Below are 16,531 nucleotides of genomic sequence, written 5' to 3'. Positions count from 1 at the left end.
ACCACAAAGAAGAGTAGCCCCCACTCACCGCAACTAGAGAAAGCCCATGCACAGCAACAAAGACCCAATGCAGCCAAAAATAAATCAAAAAATAAATTCTTAAAAAAAGAAAGAGAAAATAAGGGGAGAGATCCCCCCTCCCTTAGAAAAAAAAATTTTTTTTTATTTAAAAAATAAAGATATGTCCAGGAATTCCCTGGCAGTCCAGTGGTTAGGACTCCGTGCTTTCACTGCCGAGGGCCTGGGTTCAATCCCTGACTGGGGGGACTAAGATCTCGCAAGCTACATGGCACAGCCCAAAAAAAAGACATGTCTAACTCCTCGATTTTCCCCTAAATTCCCTTAGGCTCACTGTAATACCCCTGTAATCTGCTTCTAATGTTATTATCTTCATCCTCTAACTTTTAAATTTCCCTTCATTTATGAATTTGAATCTATCATTTAACATAAATATTTAAATTTACTCCCATTAACCACTGTTCTCTTTTCTAAACTTTCTGCATTTTTATATGTAATCAAAGAAGGAAAAAAGTAAAATAAAAAATTTAAGGGCTTCCCTGGTGGCGCAGTGGTTGAGAGTCCGCCTGCCGATGCAGGGGACACGGGTTCGTACCCCGGTCCGGGAAGATCCCACATGCCGCGGAGTGGCTAGGCCCGTGAGCCATGGCTGCTGAGCCTGCATGTCCGGAGCCTGTGCTCCACAATGGGAGAGGCCACAACAGTGAGAGGCCCATGTACCGCAAAAAAAAAAAAAAAAAAAAAAAAAAAATTTAAGTTGAAAGTGTAAAATTTATTAAAATTTAAGAAAAAATATCCAAAAGAAAACTAAAACTCAGTGTCCTAGAAGAATCACAATATTTATGGAAGGAGGAAAAGGGAGGAAAAAGAACAAAGGTGTGCAAGTCAATCTACCTTAACAGAATGTTTCTTTCATGTCTACTTCTTAAATTAAGATGACAGGGGAAAAGACCTATTCACCTTATTATATTATATACATCTAATTCTGTTCGAGATTTGATTGAACTTTTCTGTCAAAAGCCTATTATGTACCAATCTAACAAATACTGCCTATAATATCAAAGGTTCATGTGCAAAAAACACACACAATCTGACAAACAACCCTGAGGTACTCACCGTGCTGTACACTGCCGAGACAGTAGGGGTGAAGATTCGATCCTCGAGAGGCTGCTGCACAGGTCCTCTAGGAATTCTAGAAGAGCGAGTTAAGGATAAGAGAACTCAAAAATGAACTGCTTTAGCAGTAAGAGCAAATTACAACCACAAAATTCTGCCAATGACCCAAGCTTTGTCATCCAGTTAGTGGAGTTATACACTTATTTCTCCAGAGAAACTAGAAAACAAAGTATTTCAAATTTCCTAATGTGATTAGATCAGTCTCTCCAAAAGTGATTCCCGTGATAAACATTCCATGGAAACTCAAAACAAATAAAAATCATACAACAAGCCTCCTAACTTTAGGCCCATGATGAGAATCTACTACCTTTACTTTCTAGAGAAAAAGACTAAGGAAGTATAAGCAGAACATTCAGAAAGGTAAGACTAATTCATCAACATGGAAATTGCTGACAAAGACCTAGTCTGTTCTGCGAATACAATTGTTTCCTTGTTTTTCTTTTTTAGCTGTTATTTTCCCAATATCTACCCACCAACTCCTCATTTTTATGAAAGAGGCTCTCCACTGTAATTTAGTTTAAAATATTTCAACATGTCAGGATATTCTTCAAAAGACAAAAGGCTATCAGCTTCAAAACTGGAAGGCATAAGCTCTTCTCCCTGGTAAGGTGGTATTTTACCTCTGTAAGAATGACAACCAAGAGACTTGGCACAGAAGATTAACAGCAATTATCTCTGGATGACAGAATTACATAACTGCCTTTTCTACCATAAATATGAAGTATTTCTATAATTTAAATGTATTTTAAAAGAAAGACTACAAATATAATAAACCCAAAATAAGACAGAATTATTTCTTCAACCTAACAAATATTTAATAGTTCTCACATCATGCTCCTTTCTAATTTAATGAAACAGTAAGGAAGAAAAAGTGACAGCTGCAAATAATAATTTTATATGCATGACCACAAGTTGCAGAGGTCTAAGAGAATCTTTAGAAGTAAAATTCTTTATATCCAAGTAGCAAAAGTTTACTGAGGTGGAGAGGGAAAACAAAACAAAACAAAACCCAAAAACCCAACGCTTTAGTCATTCAAAATTAGTAGCACTGTACCAGTCTCTAGTTAGTTCTTCAAACTAGCAACCTCAGACAACAGTTCCGTGCGTTGCCATCATCCCCTACACACAAAGAACTGATTTAAAATGCTGCACTGAGAAATAACAAAGCTGAAACATTTCATAAAGGAACAGCTTCATCCAAAGAAACTGTATATATGTTTGCAATGTAGAAAACGTAAGCCTAACAAGTTTCAGGACAAAAGTCCTTTATATTAGTTTGTCAATTCTTTCAGAATGAAGATTACCCCTAGCCAAAATAAAACTTTCTTTGAATTATGGTTCTGCATTGTGGTCACATGAATGGTAGAAAATATGAGACTGTTCTTTCTTCTACAAAGCCAACTGCTAGTAGTTTTTCGAGCTAGGGCCAACTGTCACTAGGTGGGAATAAGTTCTCAAATGAGTCACCGGTAGTAGGCCCCAAGAGCTGAGCCACACCATTTAACCTTACTAGGAAAGGTTAAGGCTCCTGATTTCTATTAGTAACTTTACTGGCTAACAATATTACTGTTAACTACAAGACTTCTAAAGAGGCAATCATATATTTGGTCAATATTCCAGTAACAAACATTCTTTTTCCTTGGTCACATAAAGAATATTGACGTCATTTATTCCCCTCTCTGAAAACTACCAACAGAATATTGTGGATTAATAAGTTGTTTCTTAAAAGACCATTTGGATAAAAATATGTAAGACAAAAACATAGCTCTATAAAAGAAAATTGAAAACCAAAGTCAGGAGATCTGAATCTAGAGCATGCGGCAAGCCTAACCAACCATGTTGTCCTCAATGAACCATTTTACAGTATCTCCTATAAACTTAGTTGCAGCAAGATGAAGTAATTTGCCCAAGTTAACAAGGCTAACTAAGGCCAGGTCAGGTTTCTTCTGTATTCTAAAGACAGTGCTCTTCGTATTACATCGACGCGCCCATGGGCAGAATACTTTATAGCATAGTAAAAAAGCATTATCACAACCTGGTCAAAATATGGTTGCCCCTATCTTCCGGACAGAATTAAATTAGTAGTTCATCTCATAAAAGAGTCAATGGAGTGTCACTCTAAAACTTCTAAGAAGTCCCAAATTCTTGGCCCAGGCTGAATCACCTGCCCAACGGCAAATGAACACACTACTGCAGACTGGGCACGTAATGCATGAAACCAAGGGAACTTATTTTACGGAGCAATTTTCTCCTTAATTCGTAGTGGTGATGGTTGCACATCTTCATAAATATGGTTTAAAAAAAACCCACTGAATTGTACACTTTAAAATTGTGAATTTTATGGTATGTGAATTATATCTCAATTTTTTTAATGGTATTTTAGTAATTTGCAACTAGGCTGTTTAGCATCCCCTCCTTCCACTAAAAAAGCCTAGATAAATCAGTATGAGATAAGCATTGCTAGGCATTTTCTCCAGAAACAGGTGAATTTCAAAGAAATGGCACACATGTAAAGCTCTTACACTACATACTTCCTAATTCTGCCTGTCATTAAGATTACCAGCTCTCACCAAGCTCTGTATCTCCAGCATACATCACCGGATGCTTACCTCCCTTTCAGCTCAACATGACAAGAAAACAGCTTCTCATAATACCACTTAAAATTCTAATTCTAACAATGAGCAGCGTAATATGCATGTGCAGTGCTCCAGACCACACTGTTTTTATTTTTTAAATCTCATGACTGAAATACAGTAGCACACCCACTTGACACTTCTGTACTTCAAACTGCTATGATTTATATTATGTCATCAGGAAATACAAGCATAATCGCTAGCAAGATTAGACAGCTGCTATGTAAGAACCGAATTAATAAGACTCAAGTATTGGGTTGGCCATAAAGTTTGTTTGCGTTTTTACATAACATGTTATGGAAAAAACCCAAACGAACTTTATGGCCAACCCAAAATAGAACTATAAATGCAAAAAAATTCTAATTCCCCACCTTCTTTCTAATAAAAAATTAAAAGACAAACTTCAGAAACAAAATTTGAGGGTTAAATAAGAGTAGTAAAACACAGTAGACTCTGATTATTATAGTACTCACTACATACTCTCCACCAAATGTCAATTAGGCAGATATTCGTCAGAGAAATCCAAGGATCTATGAGGACATTACATAATGATCTGAACATTTCCTACTTACACCATGAAGGAAAGAGGAGACCTATAATTTTTTGAGCACAGATGTTTACCGACATTTCAAGGATGATGAACTCCCACCAGGATGAAACTTCTTAATCTATGGCAATCATATCTGACCCTGGGTTTGACATATAGTCAGTACCTCCTCAAAAGGTAGATTTTGACAAATTAGAAAACAAGTAGTGAAAACAAGTAGTGAGGGACTTCCCTGGTGGTCCAGGGGTTAAGAATCCACCTTCCAATGCAGGGGACACGGGTTCGATCCCTGGTCGGGGAACAAAGATCCCACATGCCGCAGGGCAACTAAGCTGGCGCGCCACAACTAATGAACCCGGGCACTCTGGAGCCCACACACCACAACTAGAGAAGCCCATGTGCCGCAACTAGAGAAGCCCACACGCTGCAATGCAGAGGCTGTGTGCCACAACGAAGACCCAGCGCAGCCAAAAATTTAAATTAAAAAAAATTAACCCTTTCCTACACTCGGAAAAGCTTCGTAAAAGATAAGGGCTAGAGCTGTACTACCAGAGACTGTAGATAAGTAAGAGAAGCAAATTCCAGAATGGAGCCTTCAGCAGATAACAGTAAAGCATCCAGCTAATTTCTACTTACCTAAATGGCACCAAAGACAGAGCCCATCCTCAAACTCAAGTATGAAACTATACTGGTAAGATTAATGCATGTTATTATGAAAGATGAAACGGACAGGAATAAATTAGAGTTTGAAGCTGTCAAATGTAGGCACCAAGCATGTAAAATGTCCCAAAAAGCAGAACATCCTGAATGACCCGACCTAGCAACTACAGAAATCTCAGGGGTCACAACTTTAGTCATTCTGTATGGACAAAAGCAAAACAAATTGTATTCTCAAACCTAAACACTATGACATATCTACTCCTACTTTAACCTTGGAATCTGTAACAGAATGTCTTAAAAAAATTATTTTTTCAGGGCTTCCCTGGTGGCGCAGTGGTTGAGGGTCTGCCTGCCGATGCAGGGGACACAGGTTCGTGGCCCGGTCCGGGAGGATCCCACATGCCGCGGAGCGGCTGGGCCCGTGAGCCGTGGCCGCTGAGCCTGCGTGTGCATCCAGAGCCTGTGCTCCGCAACGGGAGAGGCCGCAGCAGTGAGAGGCCCGCGTACCACAATAAATAAATAAATAAATAAATAAATAAATAAATAAATAAATAATTTTCTTCATTGCTGCTTATCTTTTGCCACTAAAACTTCACAGAAATAAAACTAGCCAATTTTAATATTTGTTTCAATTCAATTTCATGTTGAGCTGTTAATTCAGGTCCAAAATCCTTTATTGGAATTCAGAATTTTTCCACTGTTAGAAAGTTAATAAGGCAGCACTCCTTAATCAAATACATTAATATCTCTACTGTAAAATATATGAATATTGAAATTTCTGTATTTCTGTCCAGACTTTTTGCCAATTTCAGAAAACAATTAATTTCCCCAAGCTCTTTTGATCTTAGAATTGCAAGCCTATACCTTCTTTCCCATTGTGTTTTAGCTCTAAAAGTCTCTGGAAATCACCATTTGAATGTTAACAACTAAGAACCATTATATTGCTTTCTTTTCTTTTTTTTTTTTTAAACAAATCCAGAAACGTTAGTCTCCAAGCACTTAGCCAGAAATGCCTTTGTTCTGACTCTGGTTTTCTAACTCAGAACACAACTCATCACATATTACAAATTGATTTCCTGACAGTCGCATTTAAATTTACCCAGAAACATACTCTGCTTAGGTTTTGTGTTTTGTTTTTTTTTAAAAAGACTAATATTGCCAAAGAAAATGGCTGCTGACCATGCTGTTAATATTTTGTAATTCTATTTTTAGTTTTTGAAGAACCTCCATACTGTTTATCATAGTGGCTGCACCAACCAACAGTGTAGGAGGGTTCCAAAAAGTAATGAATTACTGATACAACAACATGAGTGAATCTCAAATGCTAATTAAGTTAAAGCGAAAGAAGCTAGACTCAAAATGGCTATGAGTACATTTATGTAACACTCCGGCAAAGGCAAAACTATAGTGGCTAGGGCCTGGGGAAGAGTTTACCTAAAGAGAGACAGCACTACGATCCAGCAATCACACTCCTAGGCATATATACAGACAAAACTATAATTCAAAAACATACATGCACCCCTATGTTCACAGCAACACTGTTTCTAACAGCCAAGACATGGAAGCAACCTAAATGTCCACTGACAGATGAATGGATAAAGAAGATGTGGTACATATATATACAATAGAATACTAGTCAGCCATAAAAAAGAAAAAAATAATGCCATTTGCAGCAACATGCATGTAACTAGAGATTATCATACTAAGTGAAATAAGTCAGAAAGAGAAAGACAAATACCATATGATATCACTTCATGTGGAATCTAAAATATGACACACATGAACTTACCTATGAAATGGAAAATGACTCACAGATATACAGAACAGACTTGTGGTTGCCAAGGGTGGGGGTGGGGGATGGACTGGGAGTTTGGGATTAGCAGATGCAAACTATTACATATAGAATGCAACTATTATATATAGAATTATATATAGAATATCTACTATATAGGACAGGGAACCATATTCAAAATCCTATAATAAACCATAATGGAAAAGAATATGAAAAAGATACGTATGTATAACTGAACCACTTTGTTGTACAGCAGAAACTAACACAACATTGTAAATCAACTATACTTCAATAAAATTTTTTAAAAAGAGAGATGGCACTGAAGGACTGTAATTAGGTGATGGAACTTTTCCGTATCTTCAGTATGGTGGGGCTGCAAAACTCTGCATTTATCAGAATAAAGAAAACTAGATATCTAAAATAAGTGAGTTCTGAGTTTCTCCAAAGGTTAAGCAATAAAGTCACTAAATGACTCAGCAATACTCACTCCTAGGTATACATCCAAGAGAAATAAAAACATGTGCACACAAACCTAATAAATGAATGTTCATAATCAGCATTATTTGCAATAGCCAAAAAGTAGAAACAATGTTTTCATCAACTGATGAATGGATAAACAAAATGAAGTATATCCATACAATGAATTTTATTTGGCAATAAAAAGAAATGGAAGTCCTGATACATGCTACAACATGGATGAACCTTGAAAACACAATGCTAAGTGAAAAAAGCCAGTCACAAAAGACCACATTTTGTATAATTCCACTTATATGAAATGACCAGAACAGGCAAATCCACAGACAAAAAGTATAAAAGAAAAAGACTAGTGGATGCTTAGGCCTGAGGGGATGGGTGGAAATGGAGGAAGGAGGGATGACTGCTAAAGGATATGGGTTTCTTTTTGAAGTAATCTAAAATTAGGTTCTAAACCTATGGTGATAGTTACACTAGTCTGTAAATATACTAAAAACCAATAAACTATACATTTTAAATGGGTGAATTTTATGTTATGTGAATTATATCTCAATAAAGCTGTTATCAAAAAAGTGAATAACATTGTAGGTAATTTTTAAACAAATTTTTTAAATAATAATATTAAAACTTCATGGTGGGGCAAGCACTTTGTCTACTACTCTATCCCCAGACACTAGAATATTGCTAAAAAGAGTCATAAACTCAAAATGCTTCATCATCATGATCTAGTCCAATAGACTTATTTTTTAAGATAAGTGATTTTTTTTTTTTTTTTTTTGGGCCATGCCACACAGCTTATGGGATCTTAGTTCCCCAACCAGGGATTGAACCCAGACCCTGCCAGTGAAAGCACCGAGTCCTAACCACTGGACCGCCAGGGAATTCCCGTAGTCCACTAGACTTAAAAGAAGTATGGCTCATCCTAAGAATCTACATAGCAAACAAAGAGAAGTTTTATGCAACAGTAATAGCGAAACAGGTGCCCCACAGGAAAATGGGTAGCTGGATTTATGCAGTGAACTGAATTTCTTTCAATGGCAGAAAGAAATACAGGATCTTACACTCTCCTGAAAGTCTGCCTAATGACCTTGCAACATGGAAACTTGCCCAGCCAGCTTCTTGACACTACTCCCGACAAACTTTTCTCTTCAGTAATATCTGGAAAAGATCCTTCTCTATCCACAGCCAACAAACCCAAGCCAAAGGACACTTACATTAAACCAGTGGATCAATACTGCTTGTCAATATACCAAAGGGGAGATTAATTATAGTATCTAGAAATGAGTCAAAGTATTTCTGTACACTAGAAAAACGGTAACAAAGAAAACCACATTTAACAGAAGAAAAAACTTCACAAAATAAAGAATCATGGTTAATTCATCAACAATGAAAACCACACCAAATTATACTTGGAAGGTCCACATTGCTCTAGTCAACCTAACAACAAATGCAGGAATTCCATATACCTAGTACGCTCTACTCCACAGGAAAACTCTTCAAATATCTGAGTACTGTTAATATTAATAAATCTTTTAGTCTTTAGTAAGTCTTTATTATTTAGTCTTTATCTTTTAGGTGAAATACTCACTTCCTTTTGACCATTCGTGGAGAGGCAAATGTGGTATAATCCTATCAGAGTAAAGTGGAAGGGAGACAATTTTCTTATTATCAATGCAAACAAAGATTGTGTGAGCTCTCTTTACCTCTGCTTATTAATACATTCATGTTGTCTGTAATAAACTATTGTCCATGTGTGTTTTCTTTCCATCTAAAATTGTCACAGGGCTTCCCTGGTGGCGCAGTGGTTGAGAGTCCACCTGCCGATGCAGGGGACACAGGTTCGTGCCCCAGTCCGGAAAGATCCCACATACAGCAGAGCGGCTAGGCCCGTGAGCCATGGCCGCTGAGCCTGAGCGTCTGGAGCCTGTGCTCCACAACGGAAGAGGCCACAACAGTGAGAGGCCCGTGTATGGCAAAATAAATAAATAAATAAATATAAAATAAAATAAAATAGTCACAAAGTCATGTCTGATTCATTCTGGGCATAACTATAAGTAATCAATCATTTGAATGTAAACAGAATACATTTGCACCTATTTAATTTCATCATGCAGATTCTCATTCATTTCATTTTGAAATCTAATCTTACATTGAATTTTTTCATCTAAATTTCCCAGTAGTTTTTACAAGGATAAGAATTTCATTTTAACTTAAATCACTGGGGTAAAAAATACTAAACAGGTCAGAATTAAAGAAAGAGCACTGTGATACTCCAGAAACCCCTTCTTCTTGGCCAGAGGAAATGGAGGAAAGAGTCCTTGTGGGCCAGAGTATTAGGGGAATTCCAAAGAAGAAAAGTAGAGGAGGAGGATCCCTATTTCTTTGTATGAACCTACATAAGTCCAGGCTCACCCTCAAAGTTGTACATAAATGGGACAGATCCAAAGCAGCGTATTAAAAGCTCTGAAAATAAACGAAGATTAGAACCACCCCCCACAGAGAGACAAAACTTGAGCCCTGAGCCTAATCAAGTTGATTGTCTGCTTAAAAAATTTTTTTTAAATCACAATTCTCCAAGGATTATAACAGGACCCAGAATCTATAAAACATAAAATTTTGGGACTTGCTGGTGGTCCAGTGGTTAAGCCTTCACCTTCCAATGCAGGGGGGTGAGGGTTCAATCCCTGGTCAGGGAGCTAAGATCCCACATGCCTTGGGGCCAAAAAACCCCAAAAAAACATAGAACAGAAGCAATATCATAACAAATTCAATAAAGACTTTAAAAATGGTCCACATCAAAAAAAAAAACTTAAAAAAAAAATACAAAACATAAAAATTTAAATGTCCAGGATACAATCTGAAATTACTCGGCATACAAATATAGTAAAATGTAACCAATTCTCAAGAACTAGCAGTCAAATCTAACAAGGTTGATTGCTTGAAAAATATTCTCCAAATGACTCAGAATTTATAAAGCTTAACATTTACAGTGTCTAGGACACAATCCAAAATTACGTGACATACAAAGAACCAAGAAAATGTAACCAATCCTCAGAAGAAAAGACAATCAACACATGTCAACCTTGAAAAGACTCAGATATTAGAATTATCAGGCATAGAACATAAAGCAACTATTATAACTATGCTCCAAGAGGTAAAGGTAAACACATTTGAAATGAATGGAAAGATAGAAATCCTCAACAGACTGATACAAACTGTAAAAAAGAACCAAGTGGAAATTTTGGAACTAAATGATACAACATCTTTAAAAAATTCACTGGGTGGTATCAGTAACAAAATGGAGACGACAGAGGAAAGAGTCAGTGAATCAGAAAATAGACCAATGAAAATAAAGAAAAACAATTACTAAAAAATAACAAGGAGATAAGGAGGCGAAGGTGGAAAACTACATAATATGGAAGTTTGCAACGGTAAGTTATAAGCTGTTAATGTAACCCGTGGGTCAGCAAACTTTTTCTCAAGAGGCTAGATAGTAAATATTTGTGCATTCATGGTATTTGTATGAGTCTGCGAGCCATATGGTCTCTGTCACAATTGCTCGCCTACACTGCTGTAATGCAAAAGAAGCTACAGATAACATGTAAAATGAATGCATATGGCATGTTCCAATAAAACTCATTTACAAAAATAGGCAGCTGGCTAGTGGGCCATAGGTTGCCTACCCTTAATTTAACCTAATAAAAGAGTTTTCCCCAATACTTTGTACAATACTACCCACTTAAGATTATAAATGCTCAGTTATACAATATCTGGTAACACAAACCTTATGTTTCCAAACAGTAATTAAATTCATCCATGAGGTAGATGGAAGAAGAGTTATAGTACTATGTCAATAGACTGATACTAGTGAGATTCTTGAAATTATCATTAATAAAACAATAGTATTATCTGAAAAAATTAAGAGTGTACATATGGCTTAAATTCAGACTAGTTTTTAATAACTAAGACAAATTCTGATATGCCAATAATCACGTATAAATGTTAATTCAGTAACAATGACAGTGAATCCTTAAGTAATTTTACTCCACAATCTCAAGTAGTAGTACTAGTAGTAGCAGCAGCAGTAGTAGTAGCAGTAGTAGTAATAAAAATAAAAACAAAAGAAATAAATGTCAGGAGAAAAAATAATTTTAACATATCCACCCATATTAAAAGAAACAGGAAGACATATTTTGTTTCAATTCTTTCCTATTAAACCACCTTCAATAATACTAAAAATTAATATTAAAGTCAACTATCTCATACTGTCCTTTTCATTCTGACAAATTTACTGTTCTAAAGAAAAAATATTTGCACGTATTTCTTAAAAATCTGTATTTATAAAAACACACTGATCTCCCTATAGTATACTGACTCACTAATGCTCCCTAATGTTGTTTTTTATTTTGTTTTGTTTTGCTTTTTGGCCGCGCCTCGCAGCCTGCAGGATCTTAGTTCCCCGACCAGGGATCGAACCCCTGCCCACTGCAGAGGAATTGCGGAGTTTTAACCACTGGACTGCCAGGCAAGTCCCTCCCTATTGTTCTGAGACAAACATTGTTGTGGTTTATTTGATTTAATGTGCTATAACAACATTCTGAAGTACAGTAGTCCAGTAGCCCAGTCCATATGGCTAGCTGCACTCTGCTCCTATGTTGCCTTCTATTCACCATTCCTGTCCCCTTCTAAACTCTGACTACTATCAGTTACCCAGTCCCCTACACCAAATATTCACTATTTAAATAGCAACGAGGCAGCCAAAAAGGAATGTTAAATCCTCCCTGCTCCCTAACTATTGCTCAACTTTGGAAAATCCTGTTTTAAGAGGACTGTAGAAAGTTATAAAGAATTCCCAAGAGAATAGTGAATGTGATTCATTTCACCTAGAGCAGGATGAGTGAATGGTGACTATAAGGACTGGCTAACAGTAGTGAAAGGGTGAAAAAGAAGAGGAAAGAAGAATGAAGAAATAAGATCCATCTCCCCCCACACCTTTTTTTTTTTTTTTTTTTGCAGTACGCGGGCCTCTCACTGCTGTGGCCTCTCCCGTTGCGGAGCACAGGCTCCGGACGCGCAGGCTCAGCGGCCATGGCTCACGGACCCAACCGCTCCGCGGCATGTGGAATCCTCCCGGACCGGGGCACGAACCCGTGTCCCCTGCATCGGCAGGTGGACTCTCAACCACTGCGCCACCAGGGAAGCCCCATCTCCCCTTTTTTTAAGTGACCAAAATCCTACTTTCCTGAGTAAAAGCATACTCACCACAGAATTTCCTAATGCTTTGTGCTCTAGAGGCTCTGGATTGGAGTCAGACAATCTTGGGTTCCATTCCTAGCTTTAGCCTTTAGTACACTGTGTAGTCATAGTTAATCTCTAAACAGCAGCTTCCTCAATTGTAAAATGGTAACATAAAACATTCATAAATTGCTCTGAGGATTAACTAAGTCACTAGACTAAATACTCTCTGCATGATGCCTGCCGGGTATTTGTCATTCAATCCCTGTTAATTCCCTCTTCTAGCCCCCAAATTAGAATATGATACAACCGTGGTTTGGGAAGTGGCATTAGAAGGACAAATGCAAGCAGTCGGCTTTTAAGCAGCTAGTCACTTCATTCATTCATTTTCAACAAATATTTTATAAGTAGCTACAAAGCAGTGAATAAAATAAGCAAAGTCACCAAACTCATGGTGATTACATTCTATTGGGGGCAGACAGACAAAACGTAAACCAGATAATTAAAATGGTGAAAATGGCATGAAAGTAAAAAGAATGATATAAGAAGTGAGTAATAGTATTCTGGATAACACAGACGAGATAACTTCTAAATTGCGATCTGAAGGGTGCAAATTATCCATTCTACAAAAAGCAAGGGAAAGAGCATTCTAGGAAGGGGGCATCAAACGCAAAGGCCAGAAGTGGAGAAGGGCTGTGTTCAAAGATCATGAAACTAGAGGGGCGTAGGGGAGGAATGGATTGGGAGTTCAGGATTAGCAGATGCAAACTATTATATATAAAGAATGGATAAACAAAAAGTCATACTGTATAGCACAGGATATATTCAATATCCTATATTAAACCATAATGGAAAAGATTACGAAAACGAATATACATATTCATGTATAACTGAATCACTGCTGTACAGCAGAAATTAACACAACACTGTAAATCAACTATACTTCAATAAAATAAATTTTTTAAAAAAATGATCATGAGACTAGAGTGAAGGGAGCATGTAGGGAGTGGTCATCACAGAGTTCAGAAACTCAAGCAGGAGCTACGTCATCTGAAGCTGTGTAGGCCCTGGTAAACAATACGAAATCTAAGATCAACAGCAACAACAGCAGAGCTTAAATGGAGGAGGAGCATAAGATTAATAGCATTTTTTAAAGACCATTCTGAATGTTTAAGAAAAAATGAATTGGAGAAGGGTAGGGAAGGAAATAAGGAGACTAGTTTGGAGACTGTAGCAGCTGTCTAGGTCAGAGATGATTGTGGCCTGGAAGAGAGTAGGACAGTAGAAATAAACGGAGAAAAGGCCAAGTTTAAACAGTAAAAGCAACAGGGTTTGCTACTGCCTAAGAGTAGAGGGGTGAAGGAAAAGAATAATCAAAGAAAGGCTTACAGATGTTTTACCTTGAGCAGCTAGGTAGACAGCAATATTATTTAGCAAAACTGGGAAGGAACAGGTTGAAGTAGGGGTGAGAAGGAAATCAAGAGGTCTGAAATGCCAGTTGGAAATCCAGGAGGAGATGTAAACACACAAATTGGATAAATGAATATTTAGGTCTGGCTAAAAATCTGATCTAAAACTACAAAAATTTGAAAGTCATCAACATAAAAATAGTATTTAAACCCAAGAGAAATAAAGAAGCAAAGTACCACAGCCCTGAGGGTGAGACAAAGGAGGCATCAGCAAAGGACCCTGCCCAGGTAGGAGGAAAATCAACAGATGCAGTAGTACTGGGGTACCGAAGGACCACATCATTATTCAGGGAAGTGAAGTGAATATTGCATCTATAACATTCTCTTTATACTCTAACTGCCGACACACCAGAACAAGAGTAACCAACTTGCCAGCCTTCCAGGAAGCCTTGAGAATCCAGTTTTAGACCACATGGGCTGCTACACGCTAGCCAACGCGTTGCTAAAATCTCATCATTAAAAAAATAAAGTATGAATAAATGGAAACTATCTCCTAGAATTGAACTAATACATTCAAGGCATTTAACAGTATCTGGGATACAGTAAACCTCAACAAACATTAGCTATCGTGGTGGTTATTTTAAAAACTCTCTAATTTTGAAAATGGCTTAGCGTTTACAGACACAAATCTCTGTGACTAAAAGATAATCTGAGTTCTCAGGCTCCGAGGCAGAGCACTCCACAGGACAGATATACTCTTAAACGGTTTGTCAAATGTGTGAAGTTTTATTAATGAAACAAGTGATACCATTAGTGTAAGCATTATTACAGCTATACATACAAGTTCTAAGAATTTTTTTAAGGAGGGGACTGATAAGTATTTTCCTACTGCAGAAGAAGGGGAACTGGATAAAAACAGAGTCAGGCTCAATTTTATTCAGCTATATGCAGCTACAGTAAGTTATCTGCATTTCTCAAACTTAGGTCTTACGTGTCAAGGTTCATTTTGACCCCTGAAGTAGATAGATATGTAGAAAAAAGGTTAACAGCTTCCTCAGTAACTAGATTACCTTGTGGGAAATGATCTGATCTCCTCAGTTTCCTCATCTATACTCTGTGGGAATGATGGGAAGATTTAACAAAACAAGGCTTGTGATGTGCTTGGCACATAATAGGCAATATCTAATTATTTCAAATAGTTCTTCCACAAAGATTATTATTTTCCTTTCTCTGAGTATTCAGAGGACATGGCATTTAAGATAGCTCTCCCAGATTCCTACCAATCACTAACAGCACCAAGAACTTCCTACTGCATACTTTAGAGCTTAGAAAAGCTAGAATGAAAGATGTGGTGAAGAAAAGGACTTTGGGAGCATCTGACAGATACCATGACATATGAAAAAAGAAGCTAAAAATTATGCAATCTGTTCCATACCTGACAAAATTCTGAAAGATACTGATTGAGTTATGCTACTTTGGATAGTGAACTTTTACACAGACATTTATTCACCTCTTCAAAGAATTTCTCTCCTCTCTGAAACCTGTTAATTCTGACTTAACTGTTCTCCCCAAGGTGAGATAAATTTAACGGTTCTCAGCTCAAGGTAGTTTATATGGAAGAGTGTCAGAAAGAGGAAACTGCTTTTCTTATTTACGTCTGAACAACCCGTGTCATTAGCCAAATAAATTCACCCAACTGTCACATGCCAGAAGTCATATTACTGAAAATACTTGTTCCTACCATGCCAGCTATTAAAGAGGCTTATGGGAGAAATCAATACCCTTTTACTAGCAAAACTTACCTTCAAAGTCAACCGCCCACTTGAAATATTTTGAGTAATTTTCTAATTTTCTCCTTAAAAACATGATCTCACAAACATCAATGGCAATACAAAACACCAACCACCACCACTCAGAAAATAAATAACTCTCCTTTTTCTGCAGTCATCATCTTTAATAATGTCAAAGTACACTGGAAACATTTTTCATCACTCCATCTACTTGCAAATACATAGCCAACAATAGCTGCAAAGCATTCTGCAACTCTGTCTCACCCTACTCAGAGCCACGCAAGAGAGCAGGTCCCCTAGCGATACCTAATGAACAAATAAAGATGACAAGTCAACTTTCAATCACAAAGCCAAAAAATGGATTATAAATAACACCAACAAGAAGAATATAAACTTTTACATCATTATAACTTACTTTCAATATTCAATAAAAATGTCCTGACAAAGGGACTTCCCTAGTGGTCCAGTGGTTAAGACGCAGCACTTCCACTGCAGAAGGCATGGGTTCAATCCCTGGTTTGGGAACTAAAATTCCTCATGCTACACAGCACAGCCAAAAAAAAAAATGTCCTGACAGAGAAAAGAATCTTACAAACTTTCAGAACTCTAAACATAATTTCTTAGGATATTAGACCCATATGAAGTCACTGTTATTTTATTTGTTGACTGTGAGGTATGGCAATAACTACAGGCAATGTTTTCCTGTCGCATTCTAGACACGCCTGATTCCACTTAAGAAAGATGGAATGTTTCTTAAGAAACATTTAAGAAAGATGTTTTCTTTCTTAAAACAGCAG

The 16,531-nt window shown here is 37.1% G+C and overlaps 1 protein-coding gene across 7 annotated transcripts in view; it reads right to left on the bottom strand.

Moving 5' to 3' along the window:
- Positions 1-16,531, bottom strand: part of EIF4G3 (eukaryotic translation initiation factor 4 gamma 3) — a 370,577-nt gene that overhangs the window by 284,576 nt on the left and 69,470 nt on the right. For all 7 annotated transcript variants that reach the window (XM_060141188.1, XM_060141189.1, XM_060141184.1 and 4 more), the window contains one exon: positions 1,135-1,210. The gene's annotated coding sequence lies outside the window, so the exon portion shown is untranslated. Of the gene's footprint in view, positions 1-1,134; positions 1,211-16,531 lie in introns of those variants that run through there.

This window comes from Lagenorhynchus albirostris, chromosome 2 (assembly GCF_949774975.1).
Source record: "Lagenorhynchus albirostris chromosome 2, mLagAlb1.1, whole genome shotgun sequence".
NCBI lineage: Eukaryota > Metazoa > Chordata > Mammalia > Artiodactyla > Delphinidae > Lagenorhynchus > Lagenorhynchus albirostris.
The sequence above is the reverse complement of the archived record's forward strand: the minus strand, read 5'-3'. Positions and strand labels throughout refer to the sequence as shown.